Below are 22,562 nucleotides of genomic sequence, written 5' to 3'. Positions count from 1 at the left end.
TTCGTTTCTCGCCCATGCAACAGCTATAACATATCCTTTAACATAAATAGGCTGAAAATTAGAAATTGCATAGTAAAAAAATATAGCTCAAAAAATTGCAATACAAATTTGCTTTCATATACAATTTATAATGCTTTTGTCTCATGCTTTAAATGTTTAATAACATATGCTATAAATTATAATTACAATTTAAAAATTCAAATTTCAAATCTTAGAAATTCAAACATAGTTTTCTTTGACAAGATAATTTTAATTAAAAAAGTTGTCAACTACAAAGTTGCATAACTTTTTGAGATCTACAGCTTTAGTTTTGGTCATTTCTCGATTTGAGGGCATTTTAAAAATTCAAATTTCAAAATTTAAAAATTCAAACATAGTTTTCCTTGACAAAATGATTCAAATCAAAAAGTTGTCAACTATAATTTTTTGAGATCTACAACTTTTATTTTGGTCATTTCTTCGTCCGACAAAGTGGTATTGCTCATTGTTCACAAATTTAGAGATGTAAACTTGTGAACATTGTAGACTATGACTTTATCGGACGAAGAAATGACCAAAACAATAATAAAGATCTTAGAGAACCTTACAATCCATACAAACATAATTATGATGTCCATACAAATAAACATAATAAAACATAATTAACTTGCATACAAACATAATTAAAATATCCATACAAATAAACCTAATTAAAGTACATAACTGTTCGAATAAACCTGATTAAACATAACAGTACAAATAAACCTAACTAACACATCGATCCTACAAACCGGCTGCAACCCTAGTCTGTCTCCACTGTCAGTAGTGTATGTCTCGGATTGTGTAACCACGGTCCTTGTCTTTGTAATGCAAGGCCCACACTACAACACTCTATATGCAAAAATTATATTAGCACGCAAAACTTAAAAAATTCTATACTATTGATGGGTCTGGGTAACTTGGAACAGCCCTATCTGGCGATGGCGCGAATGGAAGATGGCTAGGGTGAAAACCTAGTTCTTGTGGCTGAGGAAGTCCGCCGCCATTCATCGTAACTAAAAAAACTGAAAAAACATCCCAATAAATATATAACCCACATATAAATATACCATGCAACAATATATATTAGAGAAACATATAAACAATAAATCATCAATATATATAGGGCCCTGCTATTGGGAGCCCGAGGCTTTCAATATCTACCGGAGAGCCCCAATCAGCCACCCCACCCAGCCCAACCATTCAGGTCCGCAGAGTTGACGCGCACGTGCAGGTGGGGGACCTTGCGGACCCAGCTGATTCGAATGCATAAAATTCCATGTCAAGCTGTGCAGAAAAGTTTTTATCGCGGTGTTGCATAGAAATCAGTAGTTGGATGATTTAAAATTAATTCGTTACCGCATAGAAACCTCTCGTGCGAGCAGGACTTTCAGCTGACACAACCTGACAAAGCTGACGCATGCATGCATGCACGCATCCAATCTAATCTCTTTCTTTTTTTATTATAATTCCTCAACGAAGCATCCAATTCAAGAACGGCTTTCACCATTGAACTCCTGACATTTTTGTGCACAATTCAAGATCTATTGTGAATATTTTTTTGAAAAAAAATAAAATTCATAAATTTGAAATTTGAATCACGACACGTGATGGCCGATTGGATGCATAGAAAGAATGGTCAAGATGCACAAAAAAGTTTTTTGCACCGATGTTGCATAAAAATTAGTAGTTGAATGAATAAAAAATTAATTTTGTTACCGCATAAAAATCTCTCGGTGAGATGGACATTTCACCTAACACAACCGTGATTGCCTCCACAACATCATGCTTTCCACTATAGGGGTGTATAACTAACATGGAAACAATGCATAGAACATGGAGTCGATTTTGTTTTCTCCAAAATTTAAAATTTTAACCATGGCACATGATGGCCGATTGGATGCATAGAATCAAAGATGCATAGAAAGGTTTTTGGCGCCGACGTTGCATAGAAATTAGCGGTTGGATGAATAAGAATTAATTTTGTTGCCGTGTAAAAACCTCTTCGTGAAATGGACATTAAACCTAACACAACCATGATTGCCTCCACCAACATCATGCTTCCCACTATGTGGGTGTATAATTAACATGGGAACAATGCATAGAACATGGAGACTGCAAGCGTAAAAACATGGAGACGATCTCGTCTTCTCTAAAATTTGAAATCTGAATCATGGCAAGTGATGGTTGATTAGATGCATATAATCAATGGTCAATATGCGCAGAAAAGTTTCTGGCGCCGACGTTGCATAGAAATTAGTGGTTGGATGAATAATTTAATTATGTTACCGTGTAAAAACCTCTCCGCGAGATGGACATTCCACAATCGTAATTCCCTCCACCAACATCATCTTCCCACTATGGGGACGTATATTTAACATGGGAACAATGCATAGAACATGGAATCCGCAAGCATAAAATATGGAGACTTCGTCTTCTCTAAAATTTGAAATTTGAAAAATAGCAAGTGATGGACGATAGGATTCAGAGTCAATGGTCAAGATGCGCAGAAACTTTTTTGGCGCCGACATTACATAGAAATTAGTAGTTAGATGAATAAAAATTAATTTTCTTATCTCATAGAAATTAGTGTTCCAACAATGTATAGAATTGTTTACCAACAATGTATAGATTTGTATAGAAGCGCACAGATAATTGTTCCAACAATGTATGTCGAAATATTCTGACAATGCATAAAAGAGTGCTCCCACCATGTATATAATTGTATAGAAGTGCACAGATAACTTCTCCAACAATATATACAAATTTGTTGTAACAATGTAAACAATACATATAAAGTTACAATTTAGCCATGCATAGAAACTTATGCACAAGCATAAGAACATAAAATCAACAAACAAAATCAAAGCAAGCAGCCACCATTGGGAGGTAAGGGAGGGGAGGATGTGTCGCTGGGTGGAAGGGGAGCAGGTTATGTGGAAGCCGCACGCAAATCCATCATTGGGAGGTCGGGCCGCCGGTCATGGAGGGGTGGCCATGTTCCGCTGGTCATGGACGGGTTTGCCGCGCGCCACCGATTGGGAAGGGGGTGGCCGCGTGCCACCGGTCGGTGGAGCAGGGATCCGATGCCGCCACAGCAGGGGGTATTGGGGCCGACGAGGGAGCAGGGGAGGCCGCGCAGAAACATCCTTCCAACCATCCTACATCCCGACAAAGGCATAAAAACATGTTTTAGCAGGCGCCGAAACCTTACAGTGGCAAAGAAAGGCATAGAAACATGTTTTAGTACGCGCAAACAGCTTACAACAGCAAGAAAGACACATGTTTTTGCAGGCACAAAAATCTATTATGGTCCCAACCCAAACCTTGCCTCCCACTTGGGCAAATGTATAATTAATAGAGAAACAATGCATAGAACCCAATAAAAACCCTCCCCTGTGGGGGATTATTTTATCCAAAACCACGACAGCCTCAACACAAACCATTATTCTCACTCTGGGGACATATAATTAATATAGGAACAATGCATAGAACCCAAAAAACCCCTCCCTTCTGGGGGATTATTGTACCGGGATCGTGTCGGCCCAACCCAAACAATGCATAGAACAATGTATAAAATTGTGTACCAACAATGTATAGAATTGTGTAGAAGTGTACGGCTAACAACTCCAACAATTTATGTCAAAGTGTTCTAACAATGCACAAAAGTGTGCTCTAATAATGTATAGAATTTTATAGAAGTGCACAGATAGCTGCTCCAATAATATATAAAAATGTGCGACAATAATGTATAGAAATTTGTTCCAACAATGTATAGAATACATATCCCCCATTGACCAACAATGCGCAAAAACCTTACAGCGCCAAGACATGTATAGAAACATGTTTTAGCAAGCGCAGAAACCTTACAGCGGCAAGAAAAGCATAGAATCATGTTTTAGCATGCGCAGAATCCTATTCGTGAAAACTAATGTCAGCTACGTTAATGCAAAAATCACAACAACATAGCATATAAATCTAACTTCAAGCATACAAAGCTCAGTAGAGGGATAAATGTTCGAACAATGTATGCCAAAAGTGTTCTAACAATATGAAAGTGTGCTCTAACAATGTATATGATTGTGTAGAGGTGCACAAATAACTGCTCCAACAATATATAGAAATGTGCTCCTATAATGTATAGAAATATGTTCCAACAATGTATAGAATACATACCCCCATGTCCAAAAATTAAGACTTCAATTTCATCGTGCATCATATCAATAAAAAGCATAAATACAGTAATGACAAATCACAGAAAGTTTTGAGTATATGCATAGAAAAGTTTTGAGTATACACAAGGCCGGATCCACAAGGGGGAAAGGCCGCTGTCGTCATCGATGAGGGAGAGGGGAGGGGCGTCGTGGCTGGCTCAAACATGGGAGGGGCTCCACAAGACGTCCGCCGCCACCAGCATCTACAAATCCACATCAAACCACGAATGAGAATACTATAAAAAACCAGAAAAAATTGGGCCACAATTTTTTATGCATATTAATCAATAATCAACAAGCAAAATGGACTACTAGAGCTCGCAAAAGATCAAGATTGGGCCACAATGTTTTATGCGGATTAATCGACGTTCTACCTGATGCTGAGTGTGGTGCGGCGGGCCGTGCAATGATGTAGTGAGCATAAAAACATGGAGAAAAAACATTAAAAGAATCTGAAACCTTACCCAGGTGCTAGTCTGCTAGTGCTAGGAGATGCTCACGCTTGTATCCAACCATCCTCAGCACCTCCAGCACGAAGCAGCCGGGTTCGCCATCCAGCACAGCTCCAGATCCTCGTACACGTCCATCAGCTGCATAGAAACCTATTCGTGAAATCAGTGTCAGCTACATTAATGCAAAAATCACGGCAAGCATAAAATTAGTAGCACAAGCACATAATTTTCTAGAACTAGTGGCCGACATCCCTGCAAAACATCTAATTCACAATTTGTATTCAAATCACATAGACACCCGGTCATAAGGAAGCATAAAAAATTTAACACACAAGGTCTTGCATGCTTAAATATAAATGTGCTCCAACAATGTATAAAATGTGCTCCAACAATGTATAGAAGTCTTCTAAATGAGTTCTTGCTTGCACGGTTGGCTCAAGAAGCATAGAAATAAAAAATCAATTGCACAGAAATCATGCTTGCCTACGTTGGCGCCTCTTCATTTTCTGCAAACCACCTATTCATAGCAGACCACTAATGCAAGTACAGAGGCTTACATTGATGCAAGTACTAAAAAATTGGAAGATGCAAGCATAGAAAATAGTTCAGACAACATAAACCTTGTTGCTCCATTTCTGCAGCTAGCATCAATTCCATAAGCAAGTTGAGATCTATGGGCAGCAGAAACCATTAAAATCTCTGTGCATGAACCATGACTGAGGAACAACCAGCTCTAAATTGTATAAAATCCTGTAGTGGCTTGAGTAGATTAAAAAAAATCAAGAAATACTAAATCTACATCATGAGAAGCTCCTACCAGAACATCACGAGAAGGCAAGGAGCTGATATTGCTCCTGCACGAAGACCCACACCCGCTTGCAGCATGTGAGGCAGCGTGGAAGCAGGAGCAGCCTTCTAGTCACTCGATCTGGAGAAGCTTCACGGCAATGAGCACCTGCTGCACCTGCAGCTTCACGGCAGCAGAGGAATTACCAGCACCGGATCTGCATCAAGCACCTCAGTGCCCCCTCCGCCGGTGGTGTGGAAATGCTTGTTAGCTTCTGTCATACGCATGTATCTTGCCAATTGGGTGCTTGCTCGAGGCGAAGCATGCCGCACGCCAGTGCTGTCGCTGCGTCGGTGCTGCTTGGTGGCGCGTCGTGGCCGGAAAGTGGTGGAAATCAACACCGTCCGGACAGCAAGGAAATCAGCTCCTGCGGATGCAAACCAATAACCATTCATCCAAGACAGAACACCAGCAGAGCATTTCATCGAGCATCAATACGGCAGCAGTTACTAATGAAATCAAAGTCCAAGGATAGAGATCGACGTGCACCATGGCTGCAGCCATCGAACATCCAGCTAGGTACCACACCACAGGATCTGCAAGGGGAGGGGGCGCCACCACCACATACCATTGAGGAGGGGATGCCGACGCTAGGAACGAGATGCAGCTGAAGAAGGTCGACTTCCATGGTCACCGCCTCGCCCTCACTCGTGGGAGCCATAGCCGCATGCGAGCGAGTGCCGAGGCGTCCCTGGCTCGCTGCAGGCGGAAGCGGAGGTGAAGCCGACGAGGACACCGATGGCGAGGTAGCCCTGGTGGTTCCTAGTGACCGTATGCTGGTGGTTGCCGTAGGCGAAGTCGACTCAGATGCCAGTAGCCGCCCGCCACTGCCGCCATGGACCCCAACAAGCATCGTGCCGCCATCCTCAACATGCAGGTACTGCTCGCCGGTGAGCCCCGCGCATCTGGCCGCGCCGACGCCAGGGGCCACGTGGCTGGCCTCGTTGACACCGGGGGCCACGCTCCTGGCCGCGCCACCGGGTGGAAGGCAGGGGGCGCCGCTGCCCCTACTCCGTCAGGTGGATTGAGGTGCCGTTGCGGGGTGGCCGAGCCGTCGCCCCTAGACCTTGCCGCACGGGGTGGCCGCGCCATCACCGGGCCCCTCGGCCATGCGAGGCCAGCCACCAGTCGACGACGGGGTGGGGTGGGGTGGTCGGCCGCCGCCGGTCCGGTGGGACGGGCTAGAGGCCGCCATCGCCGGGCCCCTAGGCCACGCGAGGCCAGCTCGTGCTGTAGGCGTCCCTGGCACCCCTCGGCTCCTCTGGCATGGTGCAAGCGGTGAAGTCTTACCGCCTATGATCGGAAGGTTCTGAATTCGAGTCGTGGTCTCCTCGCATTGCACAAGCGAAGATAAGGCTTGTCACTGACACTTTTTCCCAGACTCCGCATAGAGCGAAAGCTCTCTGCACTGGGTACGCTCTTTATATACTCTGAAGCCCCCACCCCCAACAATATTGTATTGTTGTTATATACATGCACATTGTTTACCCAAGCCCATGTGTTACATATCAGCACAAAAATATAACCATCAGCTATATATATATATATATATATATATATATATATATATATATATATATATATATATGAGCAGATATCTAGTCGAAACTGTCTTGTCCAACTCAGCAGGCTAGATGAGTAATTTAAATCGATATTTTGATTCAATACTTGGTGGCCTAAGTTAGTATAAGTCTGCTTCTTTAACATTTGAGGTGGCAAATCTTGGTTAGCCCCAAATACTGTAGACCCAAAAGGTAGTCTAGATACATAGCCAACCATATGTTGTTCTGTTTTTAAGATCGGTAGGGTGCCTGCAAACATGCATGTATCCATAATTCAGATACCTTGTCCGTGAAGAAAAAAGAAATTAAACAAACTATTCGCATGACCCAAACCTTGATTAAGAAAACCTGCATATTCAGAGAAAACTAACCATGGGCAACCTACTGGCATTGTCCTCAATCTACTCTATGAAACATAAATATTTTTTTTCACCGACGCACAGTAGTCTCATAAGTGGTCTGATAAGATTTATGAAAACATATTCGATTTTCAGAATAAAAAAGCTATGATTTTTACTATTTTCATAAATAGAGGCAGGCATGTTAGTTCACTCATTGAGAATACATAGTGAGGTACCTAGGATTACGGTCATACTCCTAGATTAATTACAGAAGGCATTGAACTAAGCAAAAACATATATGAGTTCTGAGTTGAAGTAGCTACCGTAAAAAACAAAAAGATGAATATTTCCATAAGGAAGTAACTAACTGAATATATTTGCTTTGTTAGCCGCATCTAACTTCGAACTGAATGATGTAAGAGAGACATGAAAAGTAGCGATCACTGGAGCAACGGAATTAAGAAAGGGAAACCAAATTGTTTAAAGCAAAATCGCAAATATTATTTTACCAAAAAAGGGAAAAACCTGACAGAGAAGAAACACCAACTGGACATGAATCTGGTTTCTTACTTTTGTACATAGCTCACTGTACCAGCACCCCTCAGAACAAGGACCTTTTTTACCCACATACTCACAGTAAGTTAGCAATACATATCTAAATTATGGGAATAACATTCGGAAAACAAGAAGCTAGCGCAATAGATACTCATTAGTTGCCATTTAAGTGGTGTTGACAAGCACTTAGATTTATGAACTCCCAAATCTCCGCTGCTCATACCCTTGATATAGCAACCAGAAAATATCATGGCACCCAATCATTTTTTCAACGCCAAACAGGACCTCTAGAGGGAAGACCAATAATAGTAGGTAATAAGACTACTGGCTGAAAGCAAATTCACTTTTAGAAGAGGAAACCAAAAGTAAGGAAAACTTGTTTTGAACGAAAAGAATATCCAACCTGAACCAAGATAAATATCTCATTTGAACAGGATAGTAATGCGTAGAGATCTCATACTACACATTCGGTGTTGGAGTGGCATCATCAAATTTGATCTGAGCATAACAAGCTATTAGCATGCCACAACATAACATAGAGATCCCATTATCTATCCTGGAAGGGAAAGGCAAACTTTTGCTTTAAAGTAACAAAAAGTGGGTAACGTGGGATTCTTTCTAGAAATTTGCTGGACAATCTATCAATGGAAAAAATCTCTATTTGATGCTACCTATAGGTGTCAATACAATCAAAATAAGGTGGTATTAATTGTAGAAGTAGTAGAACCCAATTCATTCGTAATACTAGTTGATTGATGTACTATTCTTATAAAATAGGAACAAAGCTAAAAAAATCACAAATTAGGGGCTCTACCATTAGCTCCAGTAAACAAAAAACAAACTATAGCTAGCTTCACTTATCCATGCACAGGCAGCGCATGTGTATTGTGACTTGTGAGGGATGAGCATTGCGTTACTTGGAACCAGGAAAAAAGGTCATAAAACAGTGGTAATCATGACTGCACATTCTCATATGGTATAGTTGAGAAGAATATATTTGTTTCCAGCATTATTGTCATTGACATGTGGCGGGAAAAACACAAAATAGCAATGACATGGAAATATTGCCAGATTTGACATATGGGGATGCCCCACTTGCAATGTGAAACAAAAGATCACAAAAGAGTGATAATCATGACTGCATATTATTAGAAGCACCTCATAGGTATCATCATATGCTCAAATTGCAGTAGGTACACCATTAGTAATGGCATATGCTAAGACTAAATAAATAAAGCAGCACCCTAGGCACACAGCTATATATAGTGATGAAAAGACTACAACAACAGAATAGTGCATTGAGACAAGCTCTGATTTTTCTGCCACAAGACAAACCTTATGCATAAGCAAAATAAATTCATACATACAGGAAATGGAATCAAGAGATTAGAGACAGAGAGCAGAACACTCATATTCAGTTCACAACATATCATTGCAGTAATAATTGGAGAGAAGTACGTATCTCTCATTTCATGATTTTCACTTCACCTTTGGGAGGCACACACCTATATATACTGATGAAAAGACTACAACAGCAGCACAGTGCATTGAGCCAAGCTCCGATTTTTCTGCCAAAACACAAACGTTATGCGTGAGCAAAAAAAATTCATACGTACAGTAAATAAAATCAAGGGATCAGAGTACACTGATTTGCACTTGACAACATATCATTGCACTAATAACTGGAGAGAAGCACATACCTCTCATTTCATGATTTTCACTTCACCTTTGGGAAACCCTCCACTATCATCATTCTTAAAAAAGCTCGAACCTAAATTTGCTTCATCCAAAAGAAAAAACAAACCGAAGGGCGGGCCTGGTGCAAGCGGTAGAGTCTGACCGTCTGTGACCGGAAGGTCCCGGGTTTGAGTCGCGGTCTCCTCACATTACACAGGCAAGGGTAAGGCTTGCCACTAACACCTTTTCCCAGACCCCGCACAGAGCGGGAGCTCTCTGCACTGGGTACGTCCTTTTTATACAACAACGAACACAATTAAATTTATTTTGAATCTTTGATAAACAGTTCCCTTGTTAACCAAAGCAGCATATGCAGCTAAACTGCATGCATTAGAAAAAAGAATCTAGATATGGTGATATGGAAGAAAGGAGACTATTCACCCTAGGAAGATATGAGGAGCAAGAAGAAATAGATAGCTGGCAGCCTGGCACTTCATGGTAACTATTCAACTAAGCAAGGTCAACTAAGCAAGGTCAGGTTACTAAAAAGGCTCTAATTTAAGATTAAAAAGCACTGGAATGTTGCCCTTCATGGGTGGAGTTTAGACTAATAAAAGAGATCATGCGACAGTCTATACAATATTAATTTGAATTAGGCAATAGACTATTGTTTACGTAACAAATCTAATCCACAATTTTTTTTGTTGAATCCGAAATTCTTATTTGTAGTATAGAATGTAATTGGTTTGAAATAGCCAAATAGGTAGAATAGCAAGCCTCAGAGCGGAGGAACCTATATAGCAGCAAGCAGCAAAGGCAATAGCGCGCAACCTCGAACCGGTATGGCGAGTATTTTTTTTATCAAAACGTTGGCACTACAACAAGAGCCCCCAAAACACATTAGAACCAATCTCCACAAAGTCGATAAATGAGATAGTTTGTAGAGATAGATCATGTTCAGGTAATATTGGTAGTAGAAAGTTAATGACACGGTCAGGAAATTAGAAAAAGACTGGCTCTGTTAAAACGGACCTATATTAGTATTGCGCATAGTTGCAATGAGAACTCAAAGAAACATGAGAAGCAAAAGTCATCACAGACAAGCAAAGTGTCTGACAATGCTATCTATGGGAATATGGTGTGTGCTCAGAACCAAAAGTGTATAACCCAACGTCACAAGCAATGGGCACACACAACGATCACAAGCCTAGAATGAAGAAGAATATATCTAGCACTTCACAGGCAATAAGCAGAAGCTCATATTGCATAATTATGTGGTATTGGCATCATAGGAAATGATCATAAGCAAGTATAAGCGCAAAACCAAACGAAATGATCAGAATAGGTGCAAAGGGAGGCAAAAAGTCGAAGTAACCAATTGACCATTGCCTCAACTATCACGGAAGAAGCAGAAAGGCTCTAAAATAGACAAAATAGAATAGGTACAAAGAGACGCAAAAAATCAAAGCTACCAACTGACCATTGCCTCAGTGGTCATGGAAGAGGCAGAAAGAGGTGCAAAAAATAGAATCAACATTATTGGTCATAATTGACCATCGCCTCAGTTATCATTGAGCAGCTACACAGAGACAAGAAAAATAAAACCAACATTGGTCACAATCACCGCCTCAGTCATCAACATAACCAATTGACCACTGCTTCAGCTGTCATGGAAGAAGCAGAAAGGCTCCAAAATACACAAAATAGAATAGGCAGCAAGAGACGCAAAAAATTGAAGCAACCAACTGACCATTGCCTTAGTGCTCATGGACGAGGCAGAAAGAGGTGAAAAAATAGAATCAGCGTTGGTCATGTTCACGTGTCAGCTACCAACATAGCATGGAGATGTAAAAGGAACCATCGAAAAAAACAGAACCAACCAAGTGACCATCACCTCTAGTTATCATTGAGCAGGTAGAAAGCGACAGGAAAAACAAAATCAACTATGCTCATGATCACCACCTCAGTTATGAACACAGTAGAGAGACATGAAAAGAAGAATCATCATAGCTCATGAGCATTGCCTCAGTTATCTAGAAAAAGAAAGAGGTGTAAATTGTGGAACCATAGCCCATGATCATTGCACCAAACATTAAACATTTATTGTGTATTCCTCACAGCATGACCCTATTCCCTCAAATTAATCTAACAACAAGAGGAAAGTGTACTCATCATTGGACATTACCAAAATCATGACCACTGCAGTGCACTAAGAAATGAAACAAATATGATTGTCATGGTGATGTCCTTAGATATATGGCACAAAATCATAAGCACTGCAGTGAACTAAGAAACAAAACAAATATCATTGCCATGGTCATGTCCTTAGATATATGGCACATAATTATGAGCACGAACAAATATCATTGACATGGTGATATCGTCAGATATATGGCACAATACCTAGTAGTCTCAAGATCCAGCTGAACCGAGCAGGTGACACGATACCCAATACAAAAAAATCTGTTGTAAGGCAGTAACCTTCTAGATTGGTAAGACAAAAGTGGGAGAACAATAGATGGATTGCCTCCAAATCGCAAAGCAATGGCGGCTGGACGGTCAAATGGACCTTAGCTTGTCAGATTGCCTCAAAATGGCAAAGCAATGCCACCGCACATAGCAGATCCACTGCACGGAACGAGGGAGAAAGAGAGAGAGAGCAAACCAAGGAGCGGATGGATCGAGGTAAAGTAGAGCCGCGTGAGCAGCATGCAGGAGGCCGCACAGGGGAGCGGGGGACGGGCGGTAGGCGCGACATCACCCACGCCGAGTCCCGGTCAATCCGGGGACAGTCGGGCGATGGAGACACGAAACCATAGGCCAGCGTCATCGTCTCGCCAGGGGCTGGCCGTCCAGGTCGATGTGCCGGGGTAGGTCGCCGCGCCCGCGCAACGCGGGGATCGGTGGCGTTCGGGATGAGGAGCGAGGAAGAGAGAGAGGGGAAGGGGAGAGACCGAGAGAGGTAGAGAGATCGGGAGGAAGAGGGAGGGAGGGGAAGAGGAGTGATGCGGGGAGAGAGAGAGGGGAGAGGAGATATTTTTACCGGTGTACTGTAGATGACAGGGGAGTGATTTTGGAGCGTTGATCACAGGATCGAACGACTAAGAGATTTTGGGGTGACGTGGCCCATCTGGCCTGGCGCGGTTAACCTTAGGATTGTAGGAGTGAATATCTATACTATAAAAGAACACAGTAATTGAAAAATAGCTCTCACCGAAAAGTTTTATACCCACCTTATTTGAGGACCCTCGGATGATTCATATCTTTAAATCTAATGGCAGATGCTAATCTAATGGTGGGCCATGTATGTAAAAAAAGGTCTTACAGTCGCGTCTTACGCGTCGCTGCAACGTAAAACCACTCCGTTGCCCTCCCTCGCCGAGTTTTTTTTCACCAAATAGTTCTCCAACCCGCTCGTCGTACCCACGTCGCCCCTCTCGAGTCCCGACCACCTAGAATTGCTTTTCGCGGTTGTCCTATATTAAAGAATCAATAACAAAATTGGTTTTCCCCTCACGTAATCCTCCTCTTCCTGTAGTCCTAAAATAAAACCTCACATATACCGGGCCTCGGCACTGAGTCACGTACGCGCAACCGGAAGATCAGGAAGTCCACCACCTCCTTCTGGACCTCCGCATACAGCACGTGCCGTGAACACGACCGGCGCTACCTTCACATCTGTATCTATCAACCAACCATCGTGGACACCTTCAGCTCCCTGCCTGACACATCAGAAGATTAGCAGCTTCATCTGCGGGTCCCCAGCAGCCGGCGCCGCCTTCACGCCTGTAACTGCCGACATGCCGTCATGGACACCTCTGCTTGACACATCAGAAGATTAATTAATGCAGGTATACAATTATTATTTTTGTGTTGATATGATCTGATAAAGATTTATTACAATCTAATAAAGATTGATTAATATAATATGCGATGCATGTTTATAAAAATTATTCTGACCTCTCTTTCAACCAAGGTTTTAAATCTCCGGCTATAGCTTCCGCTATCTCCGGCTATAGCTGTTTAAGAAAGATTTAGCTAAGCTTTTTCATGAACAAGTTAGCACCTAGCTGCCGCTATAGCCCGCTATAGTTGGCTATAGCCTGCTTTGGGACGTAGAAAGCTAAATGCCTTAGCCGGCTATTTAAAACATTGCTTTCAACTACATGTTTCTAAAAAGTAATCTACTCTTTTCCGACTTGCAAGTTGCAACTAAACCTCAATTGGTTAAAAGTTTCTCAATTATTTATTTTTGTGTTGATAGGGTCTAATAAAGATTGATTACGATCAAATAAAAATTGCTTAATATAATATGTGATGCATGCATGTTTTCAAAAAGTATTCTGACCTCTCTTTCAACTGTCTATTTCTAAAAAGTAATCCATTTTCTGACTTACAAGTTGCAACTAAACCTCAATTGCTTAAAATTTTGTCGCTTGACTCTATAATATATTTCGAGTTTATGCATTTTACTTTATTTTTTGTTTCACCACTGCTTTAAAATTCCGTGATTGCAGTGCTCCATATTAACAATATAAACAAGACAACCTAAACCTTGTTATGGCTTTGACCACAAGACAAGATGGTAATCTGACCACAACATCATATGTCAATGTTCAAGGTGGTATGTTATTTGGTTTTTAAAAACAGTCTGTTTGGATTATTTATTTCAAAATCAATTAACCTTTTCGAATATTTGTTAAAGAACGAAGTCGGCTTGGAGAATAGAAATTCAATAAGATGTAAAAGGAAACGTGAAGCACAAGCTACTGATGTAATGTCTTGTGATAAAGATGTTGAAAGACGGGCTAGAAACCGAGAATATCAGCGTAACTATTGTGCACGGTTACGGGTTAAGGCTGATGGCAACCAAAAAGAACACCATGATCTTGGCGTGATAATAGCGAAGCAACCAGGTTCAATTAAAAATAATGTTACTACAAAAAAATGACAAGTTAGATTTAGGTGATAACCGCCCTGTTCGCTTGTTGGTTTCAGCCAGCCCAAACCAGCCAGCTAACAGTGTTTTCCTCTCACAATAAACTAGCACCAGCCAGCCCAAACCAACCCAGAAACTAACCAGCAAACAGGCCGAACTTTCTTGTGTAAAATATTGCAGCACACACCTTTGCTTTTCAGATTTTTTTCACCTTTTCGGGGTCGCCAATGGGAGCTTCCTTTGATACCATAGCATTCTTTGACAACAAATGTAACGCTCTGGTTCAACAAAACATCTTGCTTCAGTATTGGAAAATACTAACCATGGCAAAACATTAAACAAAACAAAGAAATTTACATTACAACCTGGCGGCCCCCGGACGGCGCGACCAGCAACGGCAACTTGCCCGGTGGCGTGGCCCTGCCCCGGCGGCCAGAAGGCATCACGGCCAGACCCGGCGCAGCCCTGCCCCGGCGTCGGGCGGGCGGATCTACCAGCTCTAGCGGCCAGCCCCGGCGGAGGTGCTCTCCCCGGCACAACTTCTTCCCCGGCGGCCAGCCCCTAAGGCAGTGCTCTGCACGGCTCGCATTCTTCCCTGACATCTACGGCAAGGAACCATGGCGGGTTGGAGGATTGGAGCTGGGGCGGAGTACGGAGAGGAGCTGGAGAGAAATGGGAAAGACAGTGGATTGGGATGCGTCGCTGTAGATAAATTGGATGCCGATAGGAGCAATTACGGAAGCTTGGGCCTTGGCCAGGTTAGCCTGCTCGCTGCTACCAGTGGGTCTGTAGGCTTTTGGTTCAATTAGAATTAGAAAATAGAATATATATACATGTACAAAGTTGCTCAAAAAAAAAAAAACTAATGGCTTCCACTGAAAAAATGTACACTAACGGCTAGGACATTAGAACCGGGAAAAAAACATTAAAGAAAAAAACACGAATGGTGTGTCTAATAATAAGTTACCTGAACGATAGGGTATTCAACTCTAATGCCGCAACATACGTACACTATAAAAAATAACGAGGGATTTCAAATTATGAAAGTATAAAAAGAAAAACAATTCATCAAGACAAAAATAAATTGGATACAAATACAAATGCTTCACAAAAAAATCCCATATATTGAAACGAAAAATAAAAGAAAATGAATTTATATACAACAAAATTTACAGATACAAGTATAAAAAAATGTTGGTTTCAAATAAACATAGAAATACTAGGGTAAGATGGTTGTGGCAGAACCACCCGAAATAGCATGCTTTCGGGGGGCGCTCGTCTTCCGCTAGACACTAAGCACCCCAAAAGTTAGCTACATCGGACGGTTCCGTCGAGCACACCCTAAAGGAGAACTTGAAAAATCTATATTTTTCATCCAGGATCTAATATTGAGAACGAGCTTACAATACTTAGTCCATTTCATACAACCAGGGTTCTCGGAAATACATTATTACAATACCAAGTTTAGAGTGTGGAATTTAAACAGTGAAATTAAAATAAACATCTAACGATAAGATACAAGGATCCGTCTGTGCCCACTAGAATAATCCTCCACACAATAGCCACTCCTCAAGCTGCACATGCAACAAGGGTAAATAAACTCTGAGTATACAATGTACTCACAAGACTTACCCGACTAGTGGAAATAATTTTCTGACTCCAAAGGATATGATAAGCTTTATGGTTTGCTGGGTTTTCTTTTTGCGAAAAGTATTACTAGTAGTGAATCCTTAGGTATGCGTTTTATTAGCAGTCATGATTAGTTCATTAGCTAACCATTCTATGTAAGCACATGTTCTACTTTAAAGCATGAGTTCAACAATCAGATCCATTCATCATCATTCATCTTCCAGTTCTTACTATAGTGCTAGACCATAGTCAAGTCGTACCGCATCACGCGGCGATTCGTGAACTAATGTATCCTAGCTAGGTACCCCGAAACACATGCCCCGCTTGTACCCCAGACACAAGTAAGACCAACCCACCACTCTTCTATCAAGGGGTCTAGGTCCCCGTCCAAACTTAGACTCCAAGCCCCCATGCCTAAGTCCCGGAAAGAGTCAGAACCCACGATAAGAGACCAACGAGCCTTTCTGCCCCCATAAGCAAGTATGTGCTCAGGATAATAAGTCCGCGACCTGACTAGAATCCAATGCAACAGACGGTCCTTAACCGACACGAATAGAGAAAACAATATAACCAAGCTATGCCTCATTGGCCGCGGAACACAAACTATTACACCCACCAATATCCGTACCATATCCCTGCCCGGTCTCCACTTTCTTTCACTATTTTATTATGAGAGTAATTATAATAATCACCTACTATGAGTAACGATAGGTTACTCACGCTACCAATAGCCTAAGCATAGCAGCTACTCGACCTATGCTAGTAGGACTCATAGGTAGCTTTATCTATGCATGTAGTTTTAATATAAATCCTGTAACGTAAATACACATCACATATATATATCCAGTGATTACTGAAAATAAAGGTTATGTATTAGGGCTTGCCTTGGGCAGGCGGAGTGTCAGCAAAGTCAGTCACTGGTGGCTTCGGGGCTCCCTCATGTACGAGAACCTCTTCCTCATACCCCTCGATCACCTCCTCGTACACCTGCTCGCCCGCGGTCATGAACTCCACCAACTCATTCTCTACATGCATGCAATGATGATGCAACACTTAATATTACGACAACAACAACTCTTAAACTAACAATACATCTACCAAGCTACTAAGCTAACTCTAATGACTAAGATGCTAAGCTACCCATCCTTTCCACTAAATAGGTATTAAACATTCAAGTATTATCTTAGCAACTAAAATGCATTTCTTCTTTTATTAACGATTTAATGTATATTAAAACAAGGAGCACCTAACTACCTTATTTCTTAGTCTATTCTAGGGCCACAAAAATTACATTGAGCACATAATAATAATACAATGAACCTACTGTAAAAATTTCATGAACAAAACTATTACCAATTTGCCATAAAAATTCCTACAAATATTAACCTAAATAATGTTAAACACTCACAAATGATTTAATGAGCCTTAGCATCAACTCAGACCTGCATAATCTAGTCATTCCATCAGATAGACAACATTTTTAGGAACTCAACAAAATTTATTTCACAATTTTTGGGCACCTATGCGAATTGATATTAATTTTCAAAGTTTAGCTCAGAAATTAAAACATAAAGCTATTTCTAATTCCTTAAGAAAAGGAAAAACGAATTCACCAGCACGGCCCACAACCACGCGGACTCAGCCCACTTGTGCGTAGGGCGCGAGCGCACGCGTGGCCCGCAGGCACGGCCCACGGCGGGAGACAGCCCGCGCGCTGGCGCTTGTGTAGAGACGCCCCTGCGCTACCTAGTATTCACACGACATTGTTCGCACTATTCCTATAGACAACAACTTTATAAGAACACCCTCTCAATCTCCCTCCTTTACAACGATATGGTCCTCAACCATCCCTACGCGCGCCGGTGTGGCGAGCGGTGGCATTGGTGCTTGCGTCGGCCACATGGGACCCACGCTAACCTATCTACCAGGCGGACGCTCACCTAGGGTTTGACGCGAAGTGATGGGTGGTGGATGCATGAACTGAGACACAATAGAAGGGCCTCTCCATGATGGTGGACACCCTATGACAATGGCGACAGTGTTCTAGTGAGCCATAGTATTAACAAGGCAGTAGGGATAGCAGGTGAGCAACAGTGACTCACCACTGCCTAGCAGAGGTGATGGTTTGGCCAGAGATGCCCCGAGCGAGCCCGACCGTGTGCACGCGGCGAGCTCGACGGCGAACCATAGTGGCACGATCGTACTAGCGGTGAGGAGGCAACGGTAGAGGTGCAGCTTAGGTGCGCACAACAAGGAGGGGTTCTAGGCGGGGCTAGAGGTGCAGCTAATTTGGCTCAAGACGTTGAGGAGGGGGCTAGCCACGGTGAGGGCGGTGACGTGTCTTAACGGCATGGTGGCAGGGCGAAGCTCCAAATTGGAGCTTGGCCTTGCATGGTTCAAGTCTGGGTGGGGGTGGACAGTGAGAGCACGTGAGAGCACAGGCGTAGGCACGTGTAATTGATGGGGGATGGCTTCTTGCATGCAGGCGGGCTAGCGTGGATCGACGATAGTAGCAAAAAAGAGGATAGGGGAGGGGCGGGAGACGGTGGGGAAGCAGTCAAGGCTCGGCCTATACTTGCTTGGTGGGACGTAGTTGGTGCGACTAGAGCAACCACGATCGACACTAGCCGACAACACGCAATCGTGGTCGGCGTGGCCCACGTGCCACAGTCTCATAAATTGAATGGCGACGGTGGTTCGGCCTCGTTCGTGTAGCATCTAGGTAGGCTAGTGGCGTAGCGCATCGCAACGATGCGACGGTAGTGGTAGCGGCATTGTTGTGGCATGGCACAGAGGGCAGCAGCAATGCGCGGCAAAGGCAGTAGGCGAGGGTAGCACGACGTGGCTAGTTAGGCAGCCATGGCTTCAGGCGATGGTAGCCCGAGGCGGCCAGTGATGCGGCCAGAGCGCAGGCAGCTCCGGCTAGCCAGCACACGGCCATGCGCCCGCTTGCGCACACCGAGCACCATGACGTCGGGCCCGCTCGGCATGGTGATCGCGTCCAGCCGGGGAAAACAACCCATAGAACACGCTGTGCATGGATTTTAAAGCGTTCGAAACAACTACATAGTTGATCCAACCCTCAAACCACCTTTACTACACTAAAGAGGGCATCTTAGGCTATCAACAAGAGCTAAAGAATGACACCACTCCTAAACTCATTTTTTATAGAATAAATTACCAAACATAGCTTTGTCAATCTATTTTCAGACTTAAGAAATTGACTAAGTCTTGAGTTGGATTTGCTTCAGATTTGATTTCCAAGCTATTAAAAATGTTAGCTAGCGTTATTATCTTGTTAAAACAAAAGTTGCACTATCTTCTACAAAATGTGTACTTCAAACTTTATTAAGGTGTCACATATATGTTTTATAGCATTTTTGTTCAATAAAAATTAGTTAAATCTTTACTTGCTAACTTTATAAATTGTGAATTAACTTTTTGTTTTACGTTTTTATGACTCGTTTAAGTTACAATGCTTTACCTATCCATCACACCACATGCAATATCACTTAAGTATGATGGTTATGACATATTTTAGCAAGTGATTTACTGTGTAACACCAAGGGTGTTACAGCTCTCCCCCCCCCATAAACAAAATCTCGTCCCGAGATTTCATGTGCCTTGTGTGGGAAAAAAGATAAGAAATAAATTTTGATTTAAACAATTACCTCAGTGAACTAGAAAGAAGGTGAGGATAATGCTTCAAGATATAGCTTTCTTGCTCCAACATTGCTTCATCCTCTGAGTGATTTTGCCACTAAACTTTATAAAACTTCACCACATTGTTTCTAGTCACTCTTTCTTTTTCATCTAAGATCTTGATAGGATGCTCAATATAAGAGAGATTCGGTTGAAGAGGAAGGTCTTCAATTTCCACCACTTCATTGGGGACTCACAAACACTTTTTCAACTAGGAAACATGGAAGACATTATGTACTGCTAACAAAATATCTGGAAGCGGGAGACGATAAGCAACAAGACCACATCGCTCCAAAACCTTATAGGGCCCAACATAACGAGGAGCTAACTTCCCACGAACACCAAATCGATGCACATCTTTCATGGGAGATACCTTCAAATACACATGATCACCAACTTCAAATTGCAAGGGCCTTCTTCTCTTGTCCACATAAGTTTTCTAACGACTTTGAGCTGCCTTCAAATGGCTTTGAATAATACTGACTTGCTCTCGAGCTTCTTTGATAAAATCAGGCCTAAAATATCCATGGTCACCTACTTCAACCCAGTTAAGTGGTGTCCTACATTTCTTTCCATACAAAGCCTCAAAGGGTGCCATACGAATGCTTTCTTGATAGCTATTATTGTAAGAAAACTCAGCTAAGTTCAAGCATTGGTCCCACTTCTTAGGAAAAGAGATGACACAAGCCCTCAATATATCTTCAAGTACCTGATTTACCCTTTTTGTTTGCCCATCCATCTATGGATGATAAGCTGAACTTCAGAGAAGACGGGTACCAAGGCATTTCTAGAGTTGCTCCCAAAAATGAGAGACAAAGACTGACCCTCTATTAGAGACGATAGTGAGAGGAACTCCATATAGGGTTACAACCTAATCAAAATACAACTTGACATACTTCTTGGTTGAATACCTTGTATCCATCGGGAGGAAATGAGCAAACTTGGTAAGATGATCCACAATGACCTAAATAGAGTCGTAGCCCTTGGACACATGGGATAAACCCATAATAAAGTCCATAGAAATATCTTCTCATTTTCAAACAGGGATAGTCAAGGGCTATAGAAATCGAGGCGTACACATATGGTCTGCCTTAACTCTTCCACAAATGTCACATTCTGAGATGTATTTGGTAATGTCCTGTTTCATATTCGACCACCAATACAAGTGACAGAAATCATGATATGTCTTGTTACTTCCTGGATGAATGGATAATTTGGAGTTATGAGCTTCATCCAAAATTTTTCTCCTAAGCTCATCACTTGAGGGAACCACCAATCGGTTCTTGAACTTCACTACACCTTGATCACCAACACTAAAATGAGGACCATGCCCTTCAGCAATTAACTTCTTGATACTCGAAATTTCCAAAGCATCTTGCCTTTGCTCTATAATAATTTTCTCAAGTAAATACAAGACTAGAGCAATATGGGCTAACACCTCAGAATGGTTAAAAGATAAAGATTCTTCTTCAACTTGATACAATTTCCGACCTAAGGCATCAGCTACCACATTAGCTTTTCTAGGATGGTAATGAACCTCTAAATTATAATCCTTGATTAGCTCCAGCCATCTTCGTTGCCTCATGTTCAACTCGGACTAAGTGAAAATATATTTGAGGCTCTTGTGATCTGTATAAATATGCACTTTATTTCCTAATAAATAATGCCTCCAAATTTTTAGAGCATGCACCACAGTAGCCAACTCTAAATCATGGGTGGGATAATTCACCTCATGCTTTTTTAGCTGGCGTGAAGCATAAGCTATCAGACGCCCATCCTACATAAGCACGCATCCCAATCTAGTCCTTGAGGCATCACAATACACATCAAATGGCCTGTCAATATCTGGTTGGGCAAGAACAGGAGCAGAGGTAAGAAAATGCTTTAGAGCTTAGAAAGGTTCTTTATAAGCCGGACTTCATACAAACTTGACATCTTTTTGGAGCAACTTAGTCATTGGTTGGGCTATTTTGGAGAAATCAGGGATGAAGCACCGATAATAACTAGCAAGACCAAGGAACTGATGAATCTGATGCACTGACTATGGAGACTTCTAATTTAACACATCTTGCACCTTGCTTGGGTCCACAGAGATACCCTTAAGTGTCAGAACATGTCCTAAAACTGCACTCGATCACACTTGCTGAATTTTGCATATAGCTTGTGTTCCCTTAATTGAGTCAGTACTATTTAAAGATACTGAGCATGCTCTTCTTTGTTCTTGGAGTATATCAAAATGTCATCAATGAACACCACTACAAACTTATCCAACTCCGGCATAAAGACTGAATTTATGAGATACATGAAGAATGCAGGAGCATTGGTGAGACCAAAAGACATGACTAGGTATTCATACAACCTATACCTAGTAGAGAAAACTGTCTTTGGTACATTTTGTGGTCTGATTTTAATTTGATGATAACCCGAACAAAGATCAATCTTGGAAAACACTTTTGCGCCAACCAACTAATCGAACAAAGTATTAATATGAGGTAAATGATACTTGTTCTTAATGGTTACCGTATTAAGAGGGCGGTAATCCACACACATCCGAAGAGTACCATCATTCTTTTTCACAAAAATGGCTGGGCAACCCCACGGTGTAGAGCTAGGTCAGATGAATCCC

The 22,562-nt window shown here is 42.0% G+C and overlaps 1 long non-coding RNA gene across 13 annotated transcripts; it reads right to left on the bottom strand.

The window, feature by feature from the left end:
- Nucleotides 1–2,727: 2,727 nt before the first annotated feature.
- On the bottom strand, nt 2,728–15,345 carry LOC136542161 (uncharacterized). 13 transcript variants are annotated; one of them, XR_010780607.1, is made up of 8 exons: nt 14,971–15,345; nt 14,793–14,883; nt 9,690–13,484; nt 9,495–9,557; nt 5,502–7,342; nt 4,697–4,834; nt 4,316–4,435; nt 2,728–3,179 (listed from the first exon to the last, which is right to left on the bottom strand). It is a non-coding gene; the product is annotated as an uncharacterized lncRNA (long non-coding RNA). The 13 variants fall into 13 exon arrangements; XR_010780612.1 differs by having other exon boundaries at nt 5,502–5,898; XR_010780605.1 differs by adding an exon at nt 5,305–5,355 and having other exon boundaries at nt 5,502–13,484.
- Nucleotides 15,346–22,562: the final 7,217 nt, after the last annotated feature.

This window comes from Miscanthus floridulus, chromosome 3, assembly GCF_019320115.1.
Source record: "Miscanthus floridulus cultivar M001 chromosome 3, ASM1932011v1, whole genome shotgun sequence".
Taxonomy (NCBI): domain Eukaryota; kingdom Viridiplantae; phylum Streptophyta; class Magnoliopsida; order Poales; family Poaceae; genus Miscanthus; species Miscanthus floridulus.
This window is presented reverse-complemented; position numbering and strand designations above follow the sequence as displayed.